Genomic DNA, 12520 nt, shown 5'->3' with positions numbered 1-12520 from the left:
TGCAAAACACATGCATATGAACAACAATGTCAAAAACCTTTTAAGAGGAGGAAGGGGAGAGAAAACATAAAAGGGAAGAAAGGGAAGCACTGTAAAGGAAAGGAGTGAAAATAAATGGAGTGCAAAGGAACAGAGCGTAGAGGGAAAGGAGGATTGAAAAGGAAAGGAGCGTAAAAGGTGTGTAAAGGAGAGGAGCATTAAGGAAAGGAAAGGAGCAGAAAGGAAAGGAGCAGAAAGAAAAGGAAAGGAGCGTAAAGGAAAGGAAAGGAGCGGAATGGAGCGGAAAGGATAGGAGCGGAAAGGAGCGGAAAGGATAGGAGCGGAAAGGAGCGGAAAGGAAAGGAGCGGAAAGGAAAGGAAAGGAGCGGAAAGGAAAGGAGCGGAAAGGAGCAGAAAGGAAAAGAAAGGAGCGAAAAGGAAAGGAGCGGAAAGGAAAGGAAAGGAACGTAAAGAAAAGGAAAGGAGCGTAAAGGAAAGGAAAGGAGCAGAAAGGAGAGGAGCATTAAGGAAAGGAAAGGAGCAGAAAGAAAAGGAAAGGAGCAGAAAGAAAAGGAAAGGAGCGTAAAGGAAAGGAAAGGAGCGGAAAGGATAGGAGCGGAAAGGAGCGGAAAGGAAAGGAGCGGAAAGGAAAGGAGCGGAAAGGAAAGGAGCAGAAAGGAAAGGAAAGGAGCGGAAAGGAGTGGAAAGGAGCGGAAAGGATAGGAGCGGAAAGGAGCGGAAAGGATAGGAGCGGAAAGGAGCGGAAAGGAAAGGAGCGGAAAGGAGCGGAAAGGAGCGGAAAGGAGCGGAAAGGAAAGGAAAGGAAAGGAAAGAAAAGGAAAGGAGAGTAAAGGAAAGGAGCGGAAAGGAGCGGAAAGGAGCGGAGAGGAGAGGAAAGGAAAGGAAAGGAAAGGAAAGGAAAGGAAAGGAAAGGAAAGGAAAGGAAAGGAAAGGAAAGGAAAGGAAAGGAAAGGAAAGGAAAGGAAAGGAAAGGAAAGGAAAGGAAAGGAAACAAGTAAGAGGAGAGAGAGTGGAAGAGTAAGAGCAGAGGAAGCAGGGGGAAAAGGAAATGGAAAAGAAAAAAGGGGAGAAAGAGAATAGAAAGAAGTGGAAGAGGAAGTAGAAATGAAAGGGAATGGAAGGAAGAAGAACAGAAAAAGCCCTGCATGTTTCTTCATGACAAGCATAAGGTGATTATTCCAGCGAGTCTCAAATCACTCTCAATTATTGTGTGATTACAAGAAAATCTTGGCAAGAGAACAAATGGCAAAAAACTGTGCTGCTTTGTAATGAACTGAACTGCAGCCACACACAGTTGGACAAACATGTGTTTAATTCACAAAAATAAAGGCCTATTTGCACAGTCAAAAAGCACTTCAAGATTTCAAAACAAATGAATTCTATGATGAAATTAGGCATTATTGGAGTAAAATACGTGTATGTACTGTACACACTCCCAGTTGAAAATTCAGAATCAGACACGGTATGAATTTTCACAAAAGATAGTTTGTGAACATTTCATAGGCCTACTTCTGTATTGTTTTGTTACATTGGACTTTTGGAGGCTACTGTGCATAACAATAGAAATTTAAATGATCTTCATTCACGTAATATATCCAAACCAAAGGGAATGAATGATTTACTCGTATAGATAACCAGAACATGCTGTAGCACATCTGTCCTCATCTCTGCCTCTGTATAGTGTAATATCCACCGGGACATGCAATTCAATCAGGCCTTTTTACGGTCTCCTTCATCAATGACCCATCCAACTCAGGACATCCAGAGGACATAAAGCATGACATGGGAACGCTTAGGACAGGGTGCTATGGCACTATATACTGTATAATGTTACAGTAGAAATGTGTCCACTGGTTTATATTGTGGTAAACAGGGCTGTTATTTACACATAACTGATGCCATTGAAGCAAAGTATAGTATTGACTTATGAATAATCCTATTTTTGGTTTCAAGTTCAAATAAATAAATAAAAATAGTAAAAAAATAATTCACTTGAATATCCAAAAATGAATGCATTAACACATGGTTACACAATGTATAAAACCTTTTTTTCATATTATGAGGAAAAATAACTATCATAAGTGTTATGTAACAGTTTGGTTAGTCACACACTCAACGCTAATGGCCATGGGAAGGATTTTGTGCTGTCAGTTTTCTGGCATTGTAACAGCAAACTATAGTATTTTTTCTCCTAAAAGCATGAGTAAAAAAGACTTTCAAAGACAGCTGAAATAATCAAAATAATCAGCTTCATTTAAGAAACCCACCATGCTGTTTACACACTCATCTTTCACAAAGAAGGGCAGGGATGAAAATCTTGCAGCATCTGGTGAGATTTTAGTATTTAGAATCACTGGCGAATGCCGGGTCATGTGGAGTAAATTAGACCAGAGCCTCAGAGAGCAAAACAAAACAAAACAAAAAAATACTGAGATTTGGTGGGAGGAGGAAAGGGTGTTTATTCAATTCAAACTCATCTAACCCACCTGTATCAGGCCAAGAAGCATGTCCTAAAATCTGGCAACCCTGAATATCTGGCAACATAACCTCACCACTACAGGAAGTCTGTGGTCACTCGGCTGACTCTCACTATCCGCTGTTTCTCTTTGTCCACTACTGAATGCAACAGAATGCAAAGCAGCATAAAAAAAAACTACAAACAAATCCAATTTGAGTGTGTGAGAGATAAGGCAATTTACAAAGTTCATCTTTGTTACAAAGAATTGAAATGAGCAGGGATTTACACTACAAAGGAAATGAGTATGGCATAAAAAAAAACTAAATAGAGGTCAGATATTTAAAAAGATCTAAGCTTGAGGAATAATAAAGAAGTTGCTCCAGAAGAATAGATATCAATAGTTCAGAGGAGTTAACCTGATCTGCCTTTTAGCAGCCACAGCAGGAGACGTCAAAGAGATTAAATATTGATCAAATGACACAGTGGCTTCCTCTGCATAAGACAGAAGACAATGATAGACAGAATGTGTGTTCAGGTCTTTCAATAACAATTTTAGCTGATTCGAGAATTTGACGGTGGTGTCTTAAAAGGATAGTTTTGTGCCATCTTTATAGAGATGAAAGCTTGCTCTTATGTTGCTTATTTAGTTGATTTTACATATAATTAAATATATGCACCAAGGCTGCATTTATGTGATCAAAAACACAAAATTTTAATATATTATTACAATTTAAAATAACTTTTCTATCATAATATAATTTAAAATCTAGTTTATATATGTGATGGCAAAACTGAATTTTCAGCATCATTACTCCAGTCAGAAATCATTTTAAAATGCTGATTTGGTGCTCAAGAATCCCTTCTTAGTATCAATGTTGACAAGAGTTGTGCTCTTTATTTTTATGGAAACCGCAAAAATGACCAGAAAGAACATTTTACATGTACCTTGAGAAAAAGTAGCATAACAGTTATTACTACACATCTCATGATAAATTATTACTACACATCTCATGTACTGCATCAGAAAGGTTGTTCTTCATTGTTTGCTTGTGCTGTGAACGTCACATCGTCGCAATTGCCCTAAATTTAAGTCAGAGCATGAAAACCAGCGTTCAGAAATGTTCAGCTTGAAGGAAAACCATTCAAAGTATTTTTTGATACAAGACATAAATCACATGACTGGTACTTTACAGTGCCTCAACTCTGCAAATTATTGGCTCTGCTGCCATACACGTCCTCAAGAAGCTGTCAAAACAACTACGAGAGCCCTCCATCACATCACTAAATTATTCCCAAAGAGTTCAGTGAAGTCTGAGCAGACATTTCAGCTAATGTGGCATAAAGACATCACAGCTGAATGTCTTGTCGTGTCACACAAGACAACTTTGATTCTGTAAGTCAACATGGCTTCATCAGTGGAACACCTACACAAGCATCTCACACTTCCTGTGCTCAGCGTAAAGGAGAAACAGCATGTCAACTGCAATTCGTATTTCAGCATTTCCACTAGTTTTCCTGCATGCAGCCGTCAGCTACTGATCTTTGCATTCTCAGCTCTCCGGGAGAAAAGATAGCGAGAGGTAGAGATGAATAGAGAATGGGTGTTGAGAAAAAAAAAAGACACACTGTTATTTAAAATGGAGTGCAAGAATGTCTCAAAGTCCTCCACCTCCAGAATTCCTCCAGCTGTTCTGCACGGCAAACTTTACATACTGATTTCCTAAAGAAATTCTACAGTGTCATGTTTATACCCAGGATATATTTACAGTAAGTCTCAAGGAAATATGGTTCTATTTAAGCTTCTGGCTTGTTTTAAAGTTGACATTTGAAATTTGCCTTCTCCCATCCAGAGATATAAATGTGAACAACTCCCTAAACTTTAGGACATACCATGAATGATACCTCATTCACCAAAGCACAAATCCAATATAATTGTACGCATTTGTTTTCTTTCTCAATTGTTTACATTCACGTAAGCTATAGGCAGCTGTGTTTGACATCATTTTACGTGCATGTGACCGTTCAATCACAAAGAGACGCGAAAGAGAATGGAATATGGTGTTCGAATAGTTCTCTTTCGCATCTTCTTGCACTCAAATGGTTTAAAATCACGTTACTGTTTAAACTGACAGGACCTAAAACACATGCAAATGAAAAACTTTTGCTCTATGATGGTTAAACTTTGCAATTAATCCGAGAACCACGTGCGTTTTGAACCGTGGTGCCTGGTCCATACGGATCAACTACCATCACTACACTTGACATTGCACATTCTGCGATGTGACTAACGCAAATGTGCATGTTGCGAAAACAATGCTAAAACTATATATAGGATGGATGTATGGAGGGATGGATGTATGTCGGGATGGATGGATGGATGCATGTCGGGATGGATGGATGGATGCATGTCGGGATGGATGGATGGATGCATGTCGGGATGGATGGATGGATGCATGTCGGGATGGATGGATGGATGCATGTCGGGATGGATGCATGTCGGGATGGATGCATGTCGGGATGGATGCATGTCGGGATGGATGGATGGATGGATGGATGGATGGATGGATGGATGGATGGATGGATGGATGGATGGATGGATGGATGGATGGATGGATGGATGGATGGATGGATGGATGGATGGATGGATGGATTTGATAAAGCAATGTCGGGAAAATTCGTTTCGTGTACCTACCCCGAAGTGACAAAATAAAATAAAATTCTGTATCAAAATTTATAAGGAAAGACCAGTACTTTGTTTAGGCTTGGTTTGTAGGGAATTACAAACCTGCACACATATATTCAAACGCACATAACTATAGAACCAATTCTTAATGCGCATGTGAACGCCAACTTTATTAAAGAACCGCTTTATTTTATTTTTAGTTACCTTAAATTATACGTTTATCTCTGTAAAGCTGCTTTGAAACAATTTACATTGTTAAAAGCACTATATAAATTAGGATGACTTGACTTGGATTGATGATGCTAAGTGGATGGATGGATGAACGGATGGATGTCAAGTGGATGGATGAACAGATGGATGGATGGATGGATGGATGGAACAACTCTAAGTTAAATTTATCACTCACATTTTAGTTTCTAAATAATTTAGAACTTCCTTACTATACAATTTGAACAAAAACATTGTTAGACTAGTGCATCTCTACTGTAAGCCAAAATAAATGACCATTAACTTTCTTGACCCCATTAAAGATTGAACAGGATGTTCATTTCCTCCTTCCGAGGAAAGACTCTGATCATCCAGCTAGTTTTATAGACCACACTTACACTAAACCATCTCCCTACAGCATCTTACAACTCATGCATCTGGCAGTAGCCTTTGTATGGTAATACCAATTTGCATTATTGAACCGCCAGAATGTAGTGAACTATTACGGTACCATAAATCATTGCTTTGCAACACATAATAAAATTACACTAAGTGGAAATGTGTTTTATGCCATTTAAGGTTTTTTTCTGCTAGATGTGCACTAACTGCCGTTGCTTTTGTGAAAGCGAATCACCCAGAATCAATTAGTCTGTGGAAATAATCCCACCCAAGCAGCCCACAAACTGAACTCAAGCCAATATACTGCTGCTGATGGCCAGAACTGAGGAACTGAGAGACTGAGAGAGAGAGAGAGAGAGAGAGAGAGAGAGAGATTTGTAACAGGACTTCAGAAATATTTATCCATGCTCGGAGGGCACCGAGGCTGTAGATTTATGTGTATATGGTGAGCCGTTTCTGCACACGCTCAGATCGTTGGGATAAATCACTACGTTAGCGAACAGAGTTAAATTGCATTGATTTAGCAGAGTGTTCGACACTGTGCTGGCAGTCTGTGCAAATGAATGGAGTTGTTAGCTCCTGCAGATGCACACCCCCCGACAAACACATCTTTAATTAAGTCACATTGAAAGCACAATTTACAGTGACTTACACAGGCAAAAGGTTTCTGAATGGTAGAAGTCTGACAGAGCAGCAACTGTGTGTATGTGTGTGCTCAGCTAAATATACCTATGAGTGGCATAAATAGGCTTTAGCTGCTAGAACCAAGTATGACATTTAAGTATAACACACACAAAAACTGAACTTTCAGACAGTTTGCATGTTTTTCAGGGCTTAAATTAGACACATTAAGGGCTGTCAACTGATTAAAAATGTAATAAATGTTATGCTAATTAATTATAGGTAAATCACATACAGTTATGACCAAAGTGATGTCCATTTATTCAAACATTAAAAAAACCCAAACAAAAAAAAACTGCTAAAGATTTTGTAAGCATATTGCATAGTTGTGCTTTGAGTCAATTGTTTTATTTGTGATAATGCCATGAAACATGCCAAATTGTACAGACATCATTTTTAGCCAGGCTGTCATACAAAGAAATTATGAACACATGGAACAAGAGAGAACCAATCAAATATTAATAACTGATTATGTTAAAATATATAAAAAAAAGATACAAAAAAACCCCATAAAAAATATTTTCCTCCTATTTTGATGGCTTAATTGAACTTGTATGGTCATTAAAAAACAAATACCCAGTCTGAACATCACTTTTGGCCACTACTGTATATCAATATTTGCTGAGAAAATGTCCATATGATGATACTTCAAAGAAATTCAGACAAAAACACTAACTAGACAACACAAAAAGTGACTTTAGAAGTCAAAATACTGAGTTTTATTTCCATTGAAAATCAATGTTGCGTGACTAAATTAATGTACATATTTAAATTGCACTTGATTAACATTTAAATGACAGCCTTAATATTAACTTATTTTTTTCAAATCATAAAGGGAGAGTTTTAAAATTAAATCAGGTGAAATGGATATCTTTAATTTAAACTCTTGAACCTTGAGCATTTTGTTAAGATGGTGTAACCAAAATAAATAATAAAATAATAAAAATAAAAAAATAAAATGTGTATTTATTGAAAGACAAAACGAACAAGAATGATATTTTGGACTATGTGTCAAGAATTTAAAGAGCTTTTTTTTAAAATGAACATTGTTTTTTGTGCCAAACATATGGATCAAAACAGCCGTGAGAAGTGAACGTTGTTCAGGTCTCTGAGGTTCTCTTCATTAGTAAATCAAGTTGCTCAGAGGACAGCACAGAGGAGTTCTGTCTGTTCTCTCTTTCCCTCTATCTGCACCTCTCTGTGTAAGTGACCAAGCAGGAGGCTGGCTGTTCCAAGTCATTAAAACGCATCCACAGACCCGAGAAGGCCCCGAGTTTTGGCTCATTACTTCGATTCCCCATGGAGCTCTGCAGGAGAATCTCCATCTAAAAACACTACCTCCATTCGGGCCCAGTGCCCTGACTCTCCCCGTCTCATCTGCAGATTTCACTGAATCATCTCCTCTGGTTACTGCCACGGCCCGTGCCTGACTCTCAGCCTCATAGTAGCTTTGATTTAACATCCGGCCCCTGAGAACTTCGTCAACTCCATCCACTATTGTGAAGTTTTAGATTTACCAACACTATGTAAAAAGTGTAGAATCTGTGTACGAAATCAGAGCAGATAATAAGTCATAAGTCATGGAACTATAAGTCATGAACAAGAGAGGATGTGCATTACAGTAATTTTAACAGAAAAAAAAAATTTAAGTTAAATAAAGTTGCTTATTGCATTTTGATATTTGGAATATGAGCAATACATCAATATTGCATATGTTATGATTATTATTTACTAAATACAAACATTCTACTATAATGGTTGAACCAAGTGGACGGACGGATAGATAGAACAATAGATTGCTAGAACAATGGATGGGCAGACAGATGATAGATGGTAGGGTTGCGTGGTATACCAGTACTGGGAAAATATGGGTATATATTTATTTCAAACGGTACTATGTCATGATTTTGCTCATTTGTTCTTGATACACTTGTTTCAAAGTTCACCGCTAGGTGGCAGTGTACTAACCAAACTGACACGAAACCGGCAAACGTGACAACAAAATGGATAAAGCAGGTGAATCTCACTCAGCACGACATTAATTAATAAAGAGGGCAGTACAAGTGAAATTTGGAATTACGATGCTTAAAACTGATGAGAAAGGTGAACCAACAGACTTTCCCACACCAGTCTGCAAACGTTACAAAAAAATCAAAGCTTTCCAAGCATCTGTCGCTTGCCCATCCTGGGGTGCGTTTCCCGAAAGCATCGTTGGCCAACTATGGTCGCAAGTTCATCGCAATGTCCATTGAACTCTATTGGTAACGAGGGAACTTGCGACCATAGTTGGCTAACGATGCTTTCGGGAAACGCACCCCTGACTTGTACTAAAGGCGAGACCCTACAGGTGAATAGGGTAAAATGTTAAAATAATAGATATCACCATGAAACTTCCTCAGTTGATTACTTACACAAGTATATTAAAAAAAATTATTACAAGTTTTTGAAAATTGTATGCTAATTTATGCAAATTAGGCATTATCTCATTAAATATGCACGATTTTGCATATATTTTCGTCAGATAGATCTGAACATATGATAAAGCCAGGTGCAAAATTCTTGATATAATGAAAGCATATATCCAGAATTTTCTTTTTCTTTTTCATTTTGTGTGTAAACAAAATGAAAAAGAAAAAGAAAATTCTGGATATATGCTTTCATTATACTGTCCATATTTTTTTTATTAAAATGTCACATAAATCAGGCCAGGAATGATTTCTTAACAAATCCCTCAGAAAATATCTTCAGAATACTGCTAAGTGTATAACTGGAAAGTTTGGTGTACATAGGTGCTACATAGGCTGAGATGTTTGTACTGGAGAATGACAAAAAACTCATTTCGAGAAAACGGCATTTAAAGATTTAAATAGCTCTAAATGAGATTTCGTCATTAACTTTAAATCCCCCTTTGGACATTCACGATTGGTTACTGATAGAAAGGAAATGCCCATATTTGGTTAGTTACATAGCGTTGTGCAGGAGACTCAAAGCTTTACAGCGATACCGGTCATGACAGACTTCAGTAGGCTTCAGTAAACAGACGGAACTCGGCATGTCGTGTTGGAATGCTAATTTCTTGGTAAATTCGGGAGAAACTTACTGCCGCAAGTAAATAAAATGTAATAAAATAAACATCTTAATCTCTTAAGAGATTGACAGGTGAGTGCATCACTCAAAATATCTAATTTAGACATTTACTTTTAATCAATATGGAAGCTTGTTTCCGCCACTGAATAAAAAAAATTAAAAAAGGTAATTGTTATTTTACAATAAGTCTGACTTTTTTTCTCAGAATTGTGTGATATAAACTCGCAATTGCGAGTTATAAAGTTAGAATTGTGAGATGTTAACTATTCTGACTTTTTCTCGCAATTCTGACTTTATAACTCATTATTGTGAGTTTATATCATGCAATGGAAACAAGCTTACATGGATCAATGCACATATATAAGACAGAAGCAATGTAATTTGCAGCCAGAAGCCATTTGCTCATTTGAAGAGACAGAAAGAGGGGAAACGCGGTACTGCTGATTCACTCACGCTGTTTGTGAAATTACTTCTCATGAAAAGTTTTAGAATTACTGATTTTGGATGGGTGGATGTTTTTCTTCTCCAAAAGAAATGTGCATTTGTGAAAACATAAAAAATGTTTTCATAAAAGACAAATTCATTCATTTAGTCCTACTCATATAATAGAATCACTTCAGACAATCCTATCAAACACTGATGAAGTCTGATGAAACATGAAGATTCCCAAACTAGCAATTGAATACATGTAATAAACTCCACTCATCTTTTTAATAAACGGCAAGGTGTCATTTACTGCAATTGAACCAGATGGAACATTTACTACTCGCAGCTGATGGCTCCAGTAGGACAGGCCTTGTTACCATCACATCTGAAGCACTCGATTGATTTTTAGTTTCAGATAGTTCTTTCCTGTGTATTTATATATTTACTGAATAACCAGATACAGCAAAACATGCTAAAGAGAAGCACACTTCCAAGTATTTTGAAAATCATAGTTAAACCAAGAACCATGTGGGCTGTTCTGAATTGTTTTCTTATCTGACGCATGCAGCCTCTACTAATGACTGTTGCTTTAAGAGGAATCAGAGCACTGGGCAAATTTAGCCCATGCTTGGCTTGGGTTGAACAACCCAGTGTGGCGTCCTCCAGTGACTCGATAACTGTTTCCTGCTGCACTGCGCTTGCTTCCTGCTGTGAGGTTCTTGAAAGTGAGGACTGACTGAGCTCAGAAGAAAATGACAGTTGACACTGCAAAACAATCTGGCCAAAAAAAAAAAAAAACAAGGTCAGTTTACAGGCTATTACTGACTAAGCCTTATATAACTGCACTCATCCTTAGTAAAAACCAATGATCTGGTGTTGGAGTTCATCAGGCATCATTCCTCAGGTGATGCTTGTCATGCAATCAAAGCTGTAAACTATACAGGGGGGAACCCTGTAAATTAGTTCATTACTCTAATATTAAAGGTAAGGTAGGCGATTCGGAGAGGCTAGCAATAGCGAGCTAGCTTTGAAAGCATAATATCCCACCCTCCCTTCAGAGCGTCTCCAAAGCCACGCCTCCTTCAAAACGCATGAACGCACACAGCAGGGTGCAAACTAATGCGCCGTGAGAGAGAGCGTTAAACTACCTCATGTCTCAAAGCACATAACATTACAATAATAATGAACATAAATCTAAAGATCACTGACCTGAACCCCGTGACTGCTGCAGATTAATTTCAGCATTGATTGCATTGCTCGATGACTGACGTCTGTCTAACTCTGCACAGCATGAAACGCTATGCAGACAATCAGGGTGTGTGGAGGTATGCAAATACATGCACTGATAGGCAGGTAGGACATCATATCATTGCATTCAAATTCAATGACTGGACATACATTTTATGTTCCTACACCTTTCACAGAAGTATATATATATATATATATATATATATATATATATATATATATATATATATATATTAGGGATGTGCAAAGCAGCCAGTATTTGTATCTGTATTTGTATTTGTTGAGGGGGGAAAAGTATTTGTATTTGTATTCGAGTAAAATTCTAAATAGGTGTAAAAATCCATTTCTTTGCGTTACACTTCTAATTTACGTTATAGTGTAAGTATTCTTTAATTATAATAATTATGGATATGCAATATTGGTTGATGTTTTTCCTTAAATCCAGCAATGAACATGTAACAACGAATGTCATTAAAAAATAATAATAACATAACAGCCATTACCTACGTTAACGTTACTCTGTCAACAGCCTTGTCTAAATTACCGAGCTAACAGAGCTACTAGTGTTGTCACGGTACCAATACCAGTGAAAATCCACGGTTCTCGGTACCAATTTCGGTACCAAAGCTTAATTTAGATTAAGTTTACATATATTAAAGTGTATCGTTTACAAAGATGGAAACTGTAGTATTAAAAACACTTTACAATAAGATTCCATTTGTTAGATAACATTAGATAAAATGACCTAACAATAAACAATAGTTAGGCCTATATAGGCTACTGTCGCAATTATTCTCCTTGGGGTTAATTTAAAAATACATTTTTTAAATCAAAAGTTAACATTATTTATGTTAACATTATTTAATGCACAATGAATGAAGTGAACAAACATGACCAATCAAGTGTTTGTATTAAATAACATTCAAAACATTAATTAATGTTGTAAAAATATATTGTTCACTCAATGTGTTGATGTTAGACAACGCATTAAGTAATGTTAATGAATGGTATCTTATTGTAGTGTTACCAAACTATACAGGAGATAAAACGTGTTTTATTTGACTTGACTGTACTTTTATGTAATCCAAAACTGCATTCAAATTTCATTTTAAAAGGGCTTTTTAAACCTGCTAAGAGTTATCCAGCCAAGAATAAGCCGAACTGCTTTTCTGACGGACTGATATTAATAACATAATGACGGCTTTTTATTTCATTTCTCATCTCCATAAATATAAAGCTAATGCAAGGGGTAGAAATCAATGAATTCTTTGCTGATACTTCCTCGTCATCATGGAGAGCGCAGTTCGCACTATGAGTTCGCACCGCTTTCC

General features: G+C 37.1%; 1 protein-coding gene across 21 annotated transcripts in view; it reads right to left on the bottom strand.

Moving 5' to 3' along the window:
• fbrsl1 (fibrosin-like 1) overlaps window positions 1–12520 on the bottom strand; it is a 300204-nt gene that overhangs the window by 237113 nt on the left and 50571 nt on the right. The window lies entirely within an intron of this gene.

Source organism: Abramis brama (assembly GCF_963993115.1).
Source record: "Abramis brama genome assembly, chromosome: 5".
NCBI classification, from domain to species: domain Eukaryota; kingdom Metazoa; phylum Chordata; class Actinopteri; order Cypriniformes; family Leuciscidae; genus Abramis; species Abramis brama.
Note: the sequence above shows the minus strand (reverse complement) of the source record. Positions and strands in the feature narration are given on the sequence as shown.